Here is a 12,801-nt window from a genome sequence, read left to right on the forward strand (position 1 = left end):
CAGTCATAAAGTGGCAGCCAGGCTGGTCTCCTTACTGACCGATGGTCATTTACAAAGCCAGTGGCAGCAATGCGCTTGGTACAGGTCAAGTGAAGATGTAAAAGTGTCAAAAGACGTAACGTGACAACCTCTTCCCCAACTCACAATTCAATACTCCCTCCAACTCTAACATCACCACCTACAGGAAGTCTTCCAGGGTTTCACAAGCTACCCTTAGACCATAGACTATCATCCCTCTATCCTCAGATCAGGCATTTGAGAAAGTCTATGAATGAATGAATGAACAAATGGGTAACTAATATGTGAGTGAATGAATATGAGAATGAATAAATGAATGTATCTGCTCCCACAGCACTTTGTAAATATGCCTACTCATTCATTTCACAAAAATTTATTGAGGATTTACTATGTACCCGGCTCTGCAGTGTGCACTGGGATACAAAGTGAGCAAGACTGACCAGCTCCCTGCTTTCAGAGAGTTTATGTTCTAGTCAGGGAGATAGCAGATCCACAAGGAAACAAACATGCGCCTGATTTCAGACGGCGATGGCTCTATGAAGAAAATACACAAGGTTACATGAAATGGAGCACCTGGAGTGCGGGGTGGCTAGAAGACAAGGGGAGCAGAGAAGGCCCCGCTGAAAAGGTGGCAATTGAGCTCTGACTTTGAAGGACTGTGAAAGCACTGCTTTCAAGTGCTTATTTAGCTTGTTTCAAGTGCTATATTCTTGAAAATAAAATGTCAAGGACGTGTCTGACATCGTCTTTTTCTTGACAGTGGAAGGTATAGCGCCTTACTCGTCGCTGTGAGCTAGCTGGATGCAGTGGCAAGCACGTGGGATTTGCAGCTGGACTACCTGGGTTCAAATCCTGCCTCCACTACTTACCAGCTACAGACCTTGGGTGAGTTACTTCAGCACTGGAGCCTCAGTTTCCCCATCCAAAAATGGGGATGATGATGATGATACTTTTACAAAAGAGATGGCTATCGGCCCACCAAAAATCATGTTTCCTCTTCCACAGTGTGAAGTTGTTGATAAAAGACAGCTGCTCAAACATGCATTCCTTTTTCCAGCGCCTCCTATGCCCAGATGTAGCCAAAGATGAATTTTTGCCACTGAGATGTGAACAGAAGTCTTGTGCGTCCCTTCCAGGCCTGGAACAACCTCATTGGACTGTTGAGTTTGAGAAAAAAAAAACTTTGATCGTATTAAACCTCTGAAATTTTAGGGTCTATGTGTTATAGCATCTAGCATCATTACGCTAACCCTACAACCTTAAAGTCTTGTGGAAAATGAATTAGTGTGTTGCGCAGTGCCTGCTCAAGGTGACTGAGCCTAACCGGGCACAGGGCTTTGAGGCTTTCAAATCAACTTCACAACATTTTGACCCCCGTCCCTTCTCATCTTTTCAGAAGGGGTTGTTTTTTTTTTTTACCATACTTGATGTTTATTTCTGCGAAGGTTAGTTTCTATAGGAAGGGAAATATTAGGCACCTAGGACATTGCAGACTTGTGTTACCAAAAAAAAAATGTCTAATTGCCTGGGGATAGAGGGGGAGAGAATCTTGCTCAACACAGTAGTCTCTCCTCCTGGAGCTCAGAGTTTGCAGCGGGGTTTGAAAATCAGGAGCTTCCCCCAGGATATAAAACCTTTTTCCTCTTTCTCCCTGCTCTTCCTCCAGGCGAGTTCTTCTGTCATGAGGTCCCTACAAGGCTTTTAGTTCCCAAGCATCTGAGAAAGAAGAAGAGAACCATACACCTCATGTTTTCATCCACTTTAAAATGAGATGTTGCATACAAAGCTCCTAGCACAGCAAATGGCACATAGTAGGAATCTGACAATGGGGCCTGGCCTCCCTTTAGCTCATTTAACTCCTGCTAGCTCACTGTCAACTATGACGTGATTGATAGCTTGTCTTAGCCTTTACTAAAAATCACCCAACTGGTATTATTTTTCCTAACTGGACAAATAAGAAAACAGAGGCTCGGGGAGGTCAAATATGTATCACTATTGTGTTGATAGAATCTGGTACGTATTTTATCTGATTTAATTCTCACAACCATCTATGGAATGCATGGGACTGGTCTTATTGTACACATTTTCCAGACAAGAAAACTGTGGCTCAACGAATTTAGACAACTTTCCTTCTTCAACAAACATTTTTTTAGTACTTTTCTGTGTGCCAGGCTCTGTGTTGGGGGGCTGGGAATCAACAAGAAGCGATACAGACACATTCCTTGCTCTCATGGAACTCACAGTCTGGTGTGAGACACAGCCAGATAAAGAGGTAATTTCAGGTATAATAAGTTAAAAAATCTGAGCAAGCCCAGGATGCTATGAGTAAGCAAAGAAGAGGGGCCACCTAACCCAGAATTGGGGACAGAAGGAGGGGACATGAAGTATTTTAATTTACATTAGTTACAAAACAAGATGTGACTTCTGGATAGGATTTACACACTGGGCGTTGTGGAAGAATGTTCCAGAAACAGGGACCTTACTGGGGCAGCTTCCCCGTGAGATGTCCAGGGTGGATTTCTTTCTCTTTATTCTGTGGATTTTCTATTTAGTCTGGGAATTGTTGGGCTTCTTGTGTCTGTGAAGAGAAGTATCCTCATTTCTGGAAATTTTTCTTCAAATATAACCTGTGCTCCATTCTGTGCTTCTTTCTGGGACTCTAATTAGCCCTAAAATAGACATTCTACGCCACTTACCTCTCTTACATAGTTCACATCTTTTTGACTCCCCATGTTTTTTTCTGGAGATTTTCTGTCTTATAATTCACTGCTGTTCTTTCTTTAGCTGTGTCTAATCTGATGTTAAAATCATTCGCTGCATTCTTAGTTTTCTTTTTTGTATTTTTCAGCTCTAGAATTTCTATTTGATTCTTTCTCAATTTGTTACATCACTTGTTATCACTTCCTGTTTCCTGACAAAATTTTCTGGCTTAGCTTGTATCTCCTCAAACCTCATGGGTGTAGTTGTTTTATTGTTGTTTTCTGATCATTCGAACAACGGTAGTCCCTATGGGTCTGTTTCTGTTGTCTGTTGTTTCTGTTGACTCTTGATCATGGTGTTTTACCTTTTAGTGTGCCTAGTTATCTTTAATTACTTCTTGGATATTGTATTTTTTTAAACATAATCGTTCAAATACTTTGTTACCTAAGATGATGTTATGTTCTTCCAAAGGGGATTTTCACTAGCATCTATCAAACAACTCAGGGTATTAACTGTCTAGGACAATTTTATCAAATTCAAAAGATTGAGGTTTTCTGGGCCACCTTGATGACTCGAAGCCTGCCTACAGTCTGAGCTACAGCTGGTTTACTTCCATTTCATCCTTTCTCCAAGGGCACGGTTCTTTTGAGTCTCGGCTAAAAATGGAAATGGTTTACCAGGATCCCTATGCTTGATGGAATTCAAAACCCTACTGTAGTTCCCCCAGCTCTGAGAGACTGCCGAAAGTACAGCTCAATCTTTCAGCTGCCTATTCAATATTAACAAATGTTCCTGAGCAAAAGTGGTCCTGAGTGTAGGGCTCATCTCTCTGGGATCCTATCTGTTCCCAGATCTTAGCCGGTACTCCTCACTTTCTTGTTAGCTCTTTGATACTTTTAAGATGGTTTTGCATTTTATAAAGTTCATTTAAGTATCTTCAGCTTTCAGTCACTACTGAATACAGAAACTTAACAACAGTATGCTCCCAGAGATCACAGAGCCTCTGAATACGACAGGCAGGATTGGAATGATGCAGATCTATTTACAATCCCAGATTCTTTCTTCTCCATTGCACTGCTTGGTCCAGATGATGATGATATAGATAGACAGATGATAGGTAGGTAGGTAGGTAGATAGACACATAGACAGACAGATAGATAAAAGCTAACTCTTATCAAGCCCCTACTCTGTCAGGCACTCTGTTTTAAAAGCTTTAGGGGCTGGCCTTGTGGCACAGTGGTTAAGTGTGCATGTTCCGCTTCAGTGGCCCAGGGTTCACCGGTTCGGATCCCGGGAGCAGACATGGCAACACTTGGCACATCATGCTGTGGTAGCCATCCCACATATAAACTAGAGGAAGATGGGCACGATGTTAACTCAGGGCCAGTCTTCCTCAGCAAAAAGAGGAGGATTGGCAGCAGATGTTAGCTCAGGGCTAATCTTCCTCAAAAAAAAAAAAAGCTTTAGGTTTTTTAACTCATTCAGTCTTCACAACAATCTTATGAGTTAGGTGCTATCACTATTCCCATTTTAAAGATAGGACACTGAGTGAGGCACAGAGAGATTAAGTAAACTAGCCCAAAGTCACCAGCCAGCAAAAGTTGAACTGGGTGGGGTTCAAACCTGACAGTCCAACTCCAGATCCTGTGCTCAAATCACAAAGTTTTAAACAAAACTTTCCTCTTGCCACGGGTCTGAGAATCATGTATCCTACCTCGTGGATTCAGGCACAAATATCGATCCCAGGACCACTCGTTCTCCAAGACTGAGCTTCACGCTATTTCTACCTTCACCAGCCTGAGTCTAGACAGAACAAAGTCATCAGTTCTAGGTATCGGGAAGGGTTGCTTTGAAAACAGACCTTCAGTTCTGTAAACTGCAACCATCCTCCTCACCTCCATCAGATGTCACTCTCCAAGGAAGACCAGAAGTAGTTTACAGGCTAATGAGCGCTCCCGCCAGCCTCGTAAGTGGAGAGCCAAGGGTGGGGCAGTGAAGGGGGAAATGTTTTTATTGTCCCCATTTCACAAAGGCAGGTTCCTGCTTCGGTTCCAAACCAAAGCAGCTGAGTCACCCGCAGAGATCGCCTGGTTTGTTCCGCTTCCCTGAATTCTCTCCTGCACTGCGGGACTTTACCCCACGGAGAAAGCCAAGTCTCTTCTGAGAAATATGCAAAGTAGACGCTGGGCCTCCAGAGAGAGGGCGATAGGAGATAGGTGCGTGCCAGGTCCGTGAGTCTCTCGAAGGATCGGCTGATCCCATATCTCGAATTTTCAGGACATTAATAACCATCCAAGTTACTATTAACTGAGCATTCACCACTGTGCTGAAGCACTTTCATGTATTATTTTATTTAATCTTCGCACAACCCTCGAATGAAGATTCTATCATTGTCCCCACTTTCAGATTAGGAAACTGAGCCAGGGAGGTTATGACGCCTGCTGTGCCCACCGAGTTAGGAAGCAGCAGGTCTATGGTTTGACACTCTGAAGTCAGTGGTCCTCTGCTGCCTTTTCTTCTCCGCCTACAGACATGTTTCTAGATACCGAGAGCCAGAGCGGGGACAGAGGGCTTCCCTGGGGTCCAGGGTCACTCAGAGTCGTGGCCAAGGAAGCTGAACCCCAGAGCAAAGGACACCAGGAAGAGGAGAGGGTTCCTCTGAAAACAGCAGGGTGGGTGCAGACTGACATGCTTATCGACACAGCAATCTGGACACACCTGGAAATACCTGCTCCACCGCCTGGAAGGCCTGATGAGGCAGGTGCCACTGGGTCATGCTCTTTCCGTTGTTCTTCTCTTCGCATCTCTGCAGAGTTGTACAAAGATCAAGCCCCATCAAGGGGATTCCCAAGGATCCTTATCCCCATCTTATCTTAGGATAAACCTTGGAGAACGTTTTGGCACTGAGGCTCACCCACTGGAATGGCCTCTGCCTGGGCAAGGAAAGTGCTGCCTCAAGTGCATGGGTTGAATGGCTTCAGAAGGGTGTCTCTGCCCCCAGATAGATCTCCTATCGTGACATGTCACACCGGCTGAAATTTCACCGTAAGAGCTGTCCTTTTGGGTAAAAAAGAAATGAAACCTCTTTCAAAATGTAATCATTCCCAGAAGGGGTTCTGAATTTTTGTCCATCTTAATTTTGTTTCATACAAAGATTTTTTCCCCAGACTTTTGGAACTTTCTACGATTTGTCTGCTGAGAGTCTCACCCGTAAAAGGCCCCCAATTAATATAGTATCTATTTACTATCTAATGAATGCTCAAAAATGACTAAGCAAATAAACAAGTAGCAGCCTAAAATTAGAGAGAAAGCTTAAAGAAAGCCATGCTTCAGCAAACTTCTCTCCCTTTTTCAACTGAGTTGTACATATAACATAATTGCGTTAACTTGTTTTTTAAGGGGAGTATAAATAAGTTTTGTGATGCTCCACAAAGAGCACTGTGACTAAAGTTGCTTTTGCACCTGAACAATTTTTTAAACCACTGAATTCAGGTGATTGGCCCTGCTAGCATTCATTCACACTTTAGAATAAACTACTTTGTGAAGCTGTCTTTCTTCAAACACCTTTCTGGGTGTCTCAGCATTAGCAAGAAAACATGTTGAAAGAGCTCAGCACAGAGTCTGGCACAGTAAGCACAGAATATATTGCAACTGCTATTATTGGTGTTTGGAGACTCGAACTTAGAGACTCTTAATATTTGGTCTAGAATATTTTAATACCACCCAATTCTGTCTCTTTAAGAGCAGGAACACTGATGGAGAGATAGTAAATACCTCCATGCAGCCTGAGGGCACAGAGCACACAGCAAGCCAGCAAGAGGAACAGCACCAACCGGACACTTCTCCCTTGTCATAAGCTCACCAAGAGCACATACAATTAGGTGAACGTGGAAGTGGAGTGGCAGGGAAAGAAAGGAAAAGAGAGAAGAAAGAGGATGGGAGAGGAGAGAAGCCGCAGGTTGGTGCTCCATCTCTAAAATTGATGGGCAGTGCTAGATGATTTTTAATGCCCCTTTCTAGTGCTCTATGATGGAAGAGTAGTAAAGAGACAAGAAAGAGGGTATGTGATGGTGAGGAGTGGTCCGAAAGCCTAAAAGAAGATGCTGAGCCCATGAGGGCTATGTTGCTCATCACATGCATTGTATCTAATCTACAGATCATGTAACACAAAGAGCAAGAGGGAGAATGGCACCAGTAGAGATATCACCCTGTCATGTCAGCCTGGATTTCCCACTGTGGCCTCATCTGTTCTGAATCTACACCAAGCATCCAATACGGGGCCACAAATACTTGTTGGTTCAAACACAATTATGCTTTCATTTTAGGAAATATAGGGAAAAAACACCAAAGAGTATAAAGAAAAAAATAACCATCATTCATGACCCCATCACCAAGAAATAGTAACAGGAAATGGTAACTAACATTTACTGAGCGATTATCATGTGCTAATCACTTTACATCCTTTGTCTCTTTTAGTCATTTACTTAACCACTGTCAGTATTTCAGATTTCCTTACAGGTTTTTTTCTATACATGATACATAATATTTCCAATAGTTGTGCTAAGCCCTTTACATATGTTTTCTTATTATCCTTCCTCTCACTGTTATTTCTTATAATCCTCACAGCAAATTTAGGAGGTATCTGGTTTTTTCTCCCATCTTACAGATGAAATCACTGAGGCTCAGGAGGTAAGTTGCCTAAAGTCATAGAGCTAATAAATAATGGAGCTGGGATTTGAACCAACATTGGACTGGCAATAATGCCCATGGTTTCATCTATCACCTGCTCTCTCTGTTTCCCAGGTGTTCTTCACTATGGGATGTGCGTGAGGAACGACGGGCTGTCTCTTCCCAGGGGGTCCTAAAGACAGACCTTCAACACAGTACAAGGGTTAAACACGTGTAAGGTGTGGTTATTGCTGTAAATGGCCAAAGAGACCCTTGATTCGTACCACCCTTTTGCCAAGGAGATAGCTTTCTGTTATCCAGTGACCCAACTGGAAAGGCGTGGACAGTGTCAGGGTCCATCCAGGGCTGCCACTGTGGGAGGCACAGACTGAGTTACTGAGAACTCTAATCTAACAAATATCACTTTTATGACCACCTGGCTATTTGAGCCAGGTAGAGGAGAGAATTTACCCACGTCTGGAGTCTAGGATTGTCAGACAAAATCCAAGATGTCCAGTTAAATTAGAATTTAGCCATTTATGTAACCACTGTCAACATTATAGGTATATGTCTAAGTATGGAGACATGCTTGCACTAAAATGCTATCTGTTCTTTATCTGAAACTGAAACTTAACTGGGCATATTTGGCACATATCTACACTAAAAAAATTACTCATTGTTTACCTGAAATTCAGATTTAACTGGGTGTCCTGTATTTTCCTTTGCTAAATATGGCAACCCTAATAAAAGGCCTCCCTTTGGTTCTTTTTTTCCCTCCCCTTCGTCCTCGATTTCCACCCAAATTGACTGTACTTAATGTGTCCATCTAATTTACCTCCCATGTGTTTATTTTTACATGTACTTAAATTTGAAACTGTATCATATTGATTTTTTTAATTCACAAAAATGGAATGTACTATAAATCTCATTCTGTTCCTACTTTTCTCCTCAACATGTTCTTCTTGAGATCTGTCCATGTTGCTATATATACGTCTGAATCATGAGTTCTGGATTCTATATAATAACTTGTTGAATGCATAGACCACGTTTTGCCCACCAGTTCCCCAGTGGTAGACATGTAGGTAGCTTTCAACTCCTGGTTCCACAAACAATTCAGGGTCAAACTATGTGCACATGTTATGGGAGTCAAGTCAATCTTGTTGTGTTTATTTGTGTTTCTCTGGTTATCTTACAGATGTGTGTGAGGCTTATTAGGAGTAGGATAGCTTGTTCATAGACTATACACATGTATGATATTCAAAATATTTAACAGTCATTAAGACACAGGCACTGACCACACAGTACAGACACTGCCCATGCGCCATGTTGGTATGCACAAACTGGATGTCTGCCTTACACGTGCACACATATAGTTTCATTAGTGCAACTAGATTTACTCAGGAATGGCTCTACCAGTCTACACTCCCACTAGCAGTGCATGAAGATCCTCTTTTTTCTCATATTGTCACCATTGGAAACCAACTTTTAATTTTTGCTAACTTGATTGGTGTCGAGTCACTCTCATTGTGGTACTTATTTGTATTTCACTGGTTATGAGGCTGAACATTTCTTCACACACTTTTTAGCCATTTGGGTTTCCCTTTCCTTCTGTAAATTTGCCCTGTTGCCCATTTTTCTCTTGGGTTTCCACTCTTTTTTCCTGCAGATATAGAAGAGTTTCTTGGATAGTCGAGAACAGCGCTGTCCAATAGAAATACAGCGTGAGCCACAAGTGTGATTAAAAATTGTCTAATAGCCACATTAAAAAAGTGAAAAAAGTGAAATTAATTTTGACAATATATTTAATCCAATATATCTAAAATATTATAATTTCAACATATAATCCACATAAAAATGATTGAAATACATTACATTCCTTTGTGCATGCTAAGTCTTTGAAATCTCATATGTATTTTACACTTACAGTGCATCTCAATTTGTACTAGTCACATATAAAGTTTTCAATAGCCACATGTGCCTAGTGGTATATTGAATAGTGCAGGCCTAGTATCTAGACTCTGTGTAATTATTCCTTGTTGGTTTGGGTTGAAAAAACTCTTCCTCTGGTCCATCTACCTTTTAGCTTTGTTTATGATGTCCTTTGTTTAAAAAAATGTTAATTTATGTGTAACTAAGTCCATTATTTTGCCCCCTAAAATTTGTGTTTCAGGCTCTTGTTTTTGAAATCTATACACAGGCCAGTGTGTCCAAGGTATAATCTTACACTTTTCTTCTATTAGCTTTACAGTTTTTGTCTTTCATAGGTAGATCTTAAGCCCATTGGAGGATTCTTTTTTCATATTGCAGGAAATAGGGATCCAACATTTTTGGGGGGTAGACAGAGCTGTTTTCCCCAACACCATCTACTAAATAATCTGTCCTTTCTCTACTCATTTGTGAAGCCATTTCTATCATATATCAACATCACATATATGCAGTCTGTTTCTGAGTTCTCTATTCTGAAATTTAATTGTCACCAATACCTTTGTTTTATAAATAGGATGATTAAATTGCAGAGAATTTGGTAAACGGCCCAAAGTCACCCAAATAGTAAGTGTCAGAGTTAGGATTTGAACCCAAGTGTGTCTGATGCTGTACCAGTTATGACTGTATTTGGCTCCATATAAGAGAAACCAGACTACAGTGGCTGAAACAAAGGGGTTTATTTTTCTCAGATACTAAGAATTCTAGCGATAGGTCATCCAGTATAGGTATAGTGGCTCCATGATGCCACCAAGGATCCAGAAGCCTTCTGTCTTTCTGATCAGCTTTTGTCTTCCTGGTTACAAGATGGCTGCTGCACCTCCTAGAATCTGTCCTCAGTTCCAGAAGGAAGAAGGGGAAAGAGAAACAGCAAAGGCAAAAGAGTGTGTCGGCTGAATCTGTGCCTTTTAATCAGGAAAACAGTTATTTTCCTACAAGTTATCCAATAGATTTCCACTAACATCTCCTTGGAAAGAAGTAGGTCACATGGACGTGCCTAGCTGCAAGAGAATCTGGAAAATGGAGGCTGTTTGTTATTTTTTCAGCTGGGGCTATTGCCACCTGTAACAAGATACCATAAACTGGTGACTTATAAACAACAGAAATTCATTTCTTACAGTTCTGGAAGCTGGGAAGTGCAAGATCAAGGTGCCAATAGATTCTGTATCTGGCAAGAGCCTGCTTCCTAGTTCACAGAAGCAGTCCAGGGCAGCTCCCTGGGGCCTATTTTATAAGGGCACTTATCTCCTTCATGAGGACTCCACCCTCATGACCTAATCACCTCCCAAAGGCCCCTCCTCCTTGTACCATCACTTTGGGGATTAGGTTTCAACATATGAATTTTGGAGGGATGTAAGCCATCAGCTCACGGCACCACCAAAATAAAATCTGGTTTCTGTTAAAAATTAAGAAAGTGGAGGGGCCGGCTCCATGGCAGAGTGGTTAAGTTCGTGCACTCTGCTCCAGCGGCCCAGGGTTCGGATCCTGGGCGCGGACATGGCACTGCTCGTCAGGCCACGTTGAGGTGGCGTCCCACATCCCACAACTAGAAGGACCTGCAACTAAGATATACAACTGTGTACGGGAGGGGGGGCGTTTTGGGGAGATAAAAGCAGAAAAAAAAAAAAAAAGATTGGCAACAGTTGTTAGCCCAGCTGCCAATCCTCAAAAAAAAAAAAAAAAAAGGAAGATTGGCAACAGTTGTTAGCTCAGGTGCCAATCTTTAAAAAAAAAAAATTAAGAAGTGGAGAATGGATATTGGGTAGACATCAGAATAGATTTACCGAACATCTAATTAAGCTTCAGGATATCTCATTTATCAGTCCCCTTCCAATGCCCTACACCTAATCTTATGTTCCTTTTCTTAACACCCCCCAAAACAGCATAAACTTCAGATCTACCCCTGGTAGGCGTCTAGCAGTGCCCGTCACACGTGCCAGAGCCACATTCTGCTTATCACTGAGTCTTTCTGGTCATAGTGGGTGATGGTGTGCTTGGGTTTCCCAAGTCAAGTACACATTTTCAACGAATTCCCTCAGGATCTACATTTATGCTTTTTCGGTGAGGACAAGGGCCTCAGAAAGAGTGTTATTCTAAGCAAATGATAGTAATAATAATTGCCATTTTTGAGTGCCAACTACATGCCGGGCACTGTGCTAGGAGCTTTCCTATATATTTTTTTGATTAATTGTTACTACAGCTCTTTGCAGCTCAGAGAGGTTAAGTAACTTGTCCAAGGTCACCAAGTCTGTAGGTGGCCAAATTAGGAGGTGCAATTAATATCAAAACCTTTCCACGCCTTCTACTACCTATGGCTAAAAGCTCCCTAAGGGCTTTGGGCTCATGCAAGATTGTAAGATTTATCAAATGAAAATACAGTTAAGTAATGAATAGTTTTTTTGGAGAAGTATTATCTGTTGTTTATCCGAGGTTCAAACTAAACTGGCCATCCTGAATTTGATCGGCAATCAGACCTTGTACAGGCAGTTACAAGTGCCATAAAATGAAGGTATACAAAGTCTGTGCACATATCTTTCTTAAAACCTAAAGATAAAGTCTGTAAAGTGCCTGGTACTCAATAAAGTTTAACCCCTCGGTTAATTGTAGGGATTGTAGTCTTGGCTGGGTGCATTAGGACAAGTTGGCTTCTCTCTCTGGGCTCAGCTTTCCCTTCTGTGAGACGAGCGTTTGCTCTGATCCTCAGTGTCCAGTGGTGGCTTGTCACCTCCATCATGTTGGCATATGAAGAAAGGGACTTTGCCTGCTAGGGAAGGCACATCAGCTCAGTTTCCCTCTGGCTGTTTTTGGAGACCAGGATGACTTCGGTGGTTGTCAGGGCCCATGTAGCGAGAAGCTGAAATGTATTCAGCTGAATGAAACTGCAGCTGAGTTTCTGAAACGATGCTCTGCTGAATCCTAGTCCTGGAGGATGTCCTCCTAGGAAGGGGAGAGGAGGTTCCATGATCAGATAAGTCTGGGAAACAATGTCGTCTATATCCACCCCATACATCACTTGGCAATTCATAGGCACCTGTTTGTATAAGAAGAAAGGCAGAAGCCAATCCTATTTAACTTTACTTAACATCCCATTTCCCAAACTTGTTTGCCAGTGGAACCCCTTGTTCACAAAACATTCCAAGCCGTAGCAGTTCCGTGGGACTCACTTTGGAACACTGAGCCGCAAGAATGCGGGCTGCTGTTGTAACGGTTTGTCTAAGATCATAGGCAAAACTGAGTTCCTACTTCTGGGGTGACTTAAATCAGGGCAGGTACTAACATTCAAGCTGGAATTCAGAGAAATACAGCATAGATTTTCTTTTAACACTGATCTTATTTTCTATTTGGAAATGGTTGGAGAACCTGGGAACTGTATAAGGAGACCAAGTGGGATCAGGCACAGAACAGAGACTCAGACCCAGTAAGGGAAGATGT

The 12,801-nt window shown here is 42.1% G+C and overlaps 1 long non-coding RNA gene across 1 annotated transcript; it reads right to left on the bottom strand.

The window, feature by feature from the left end:
- Positions 1-382: 382 nt before the first annotated feature.
- Positions 383-4,803, bottom strand: LOC139045458 (uncharacterized). Its single transcript, XR_011503787.1, has 3 exons — positions 4,614-4,803; positions 4,433-4,521; positions 383-1,175 (listed from the first exon to the last, which is right to left on the bottom strand). It is a non-coding gene; the product is annotated as an uncharacterized lncRNA (long non-coding RNA).
- Between the last annotated feature and the right edge of the window lie 7,998 nt (positions 4,804-12,801).

The sequence above is a fragment of the Equus asinus genome, chromosome 5, assembly GCF_041296235.1.
Source record: "Equus asinus isolate D_3611 breed Donkey chromosome 5, EquAss-T2T_v2, whole genome shotgun sequence".
Taxonomy (NCBI): Eukaryota; Metazoa; Chordata; class Mammalia; order Perissodactyla; family Equidae; genus Equus; species Equus asinus.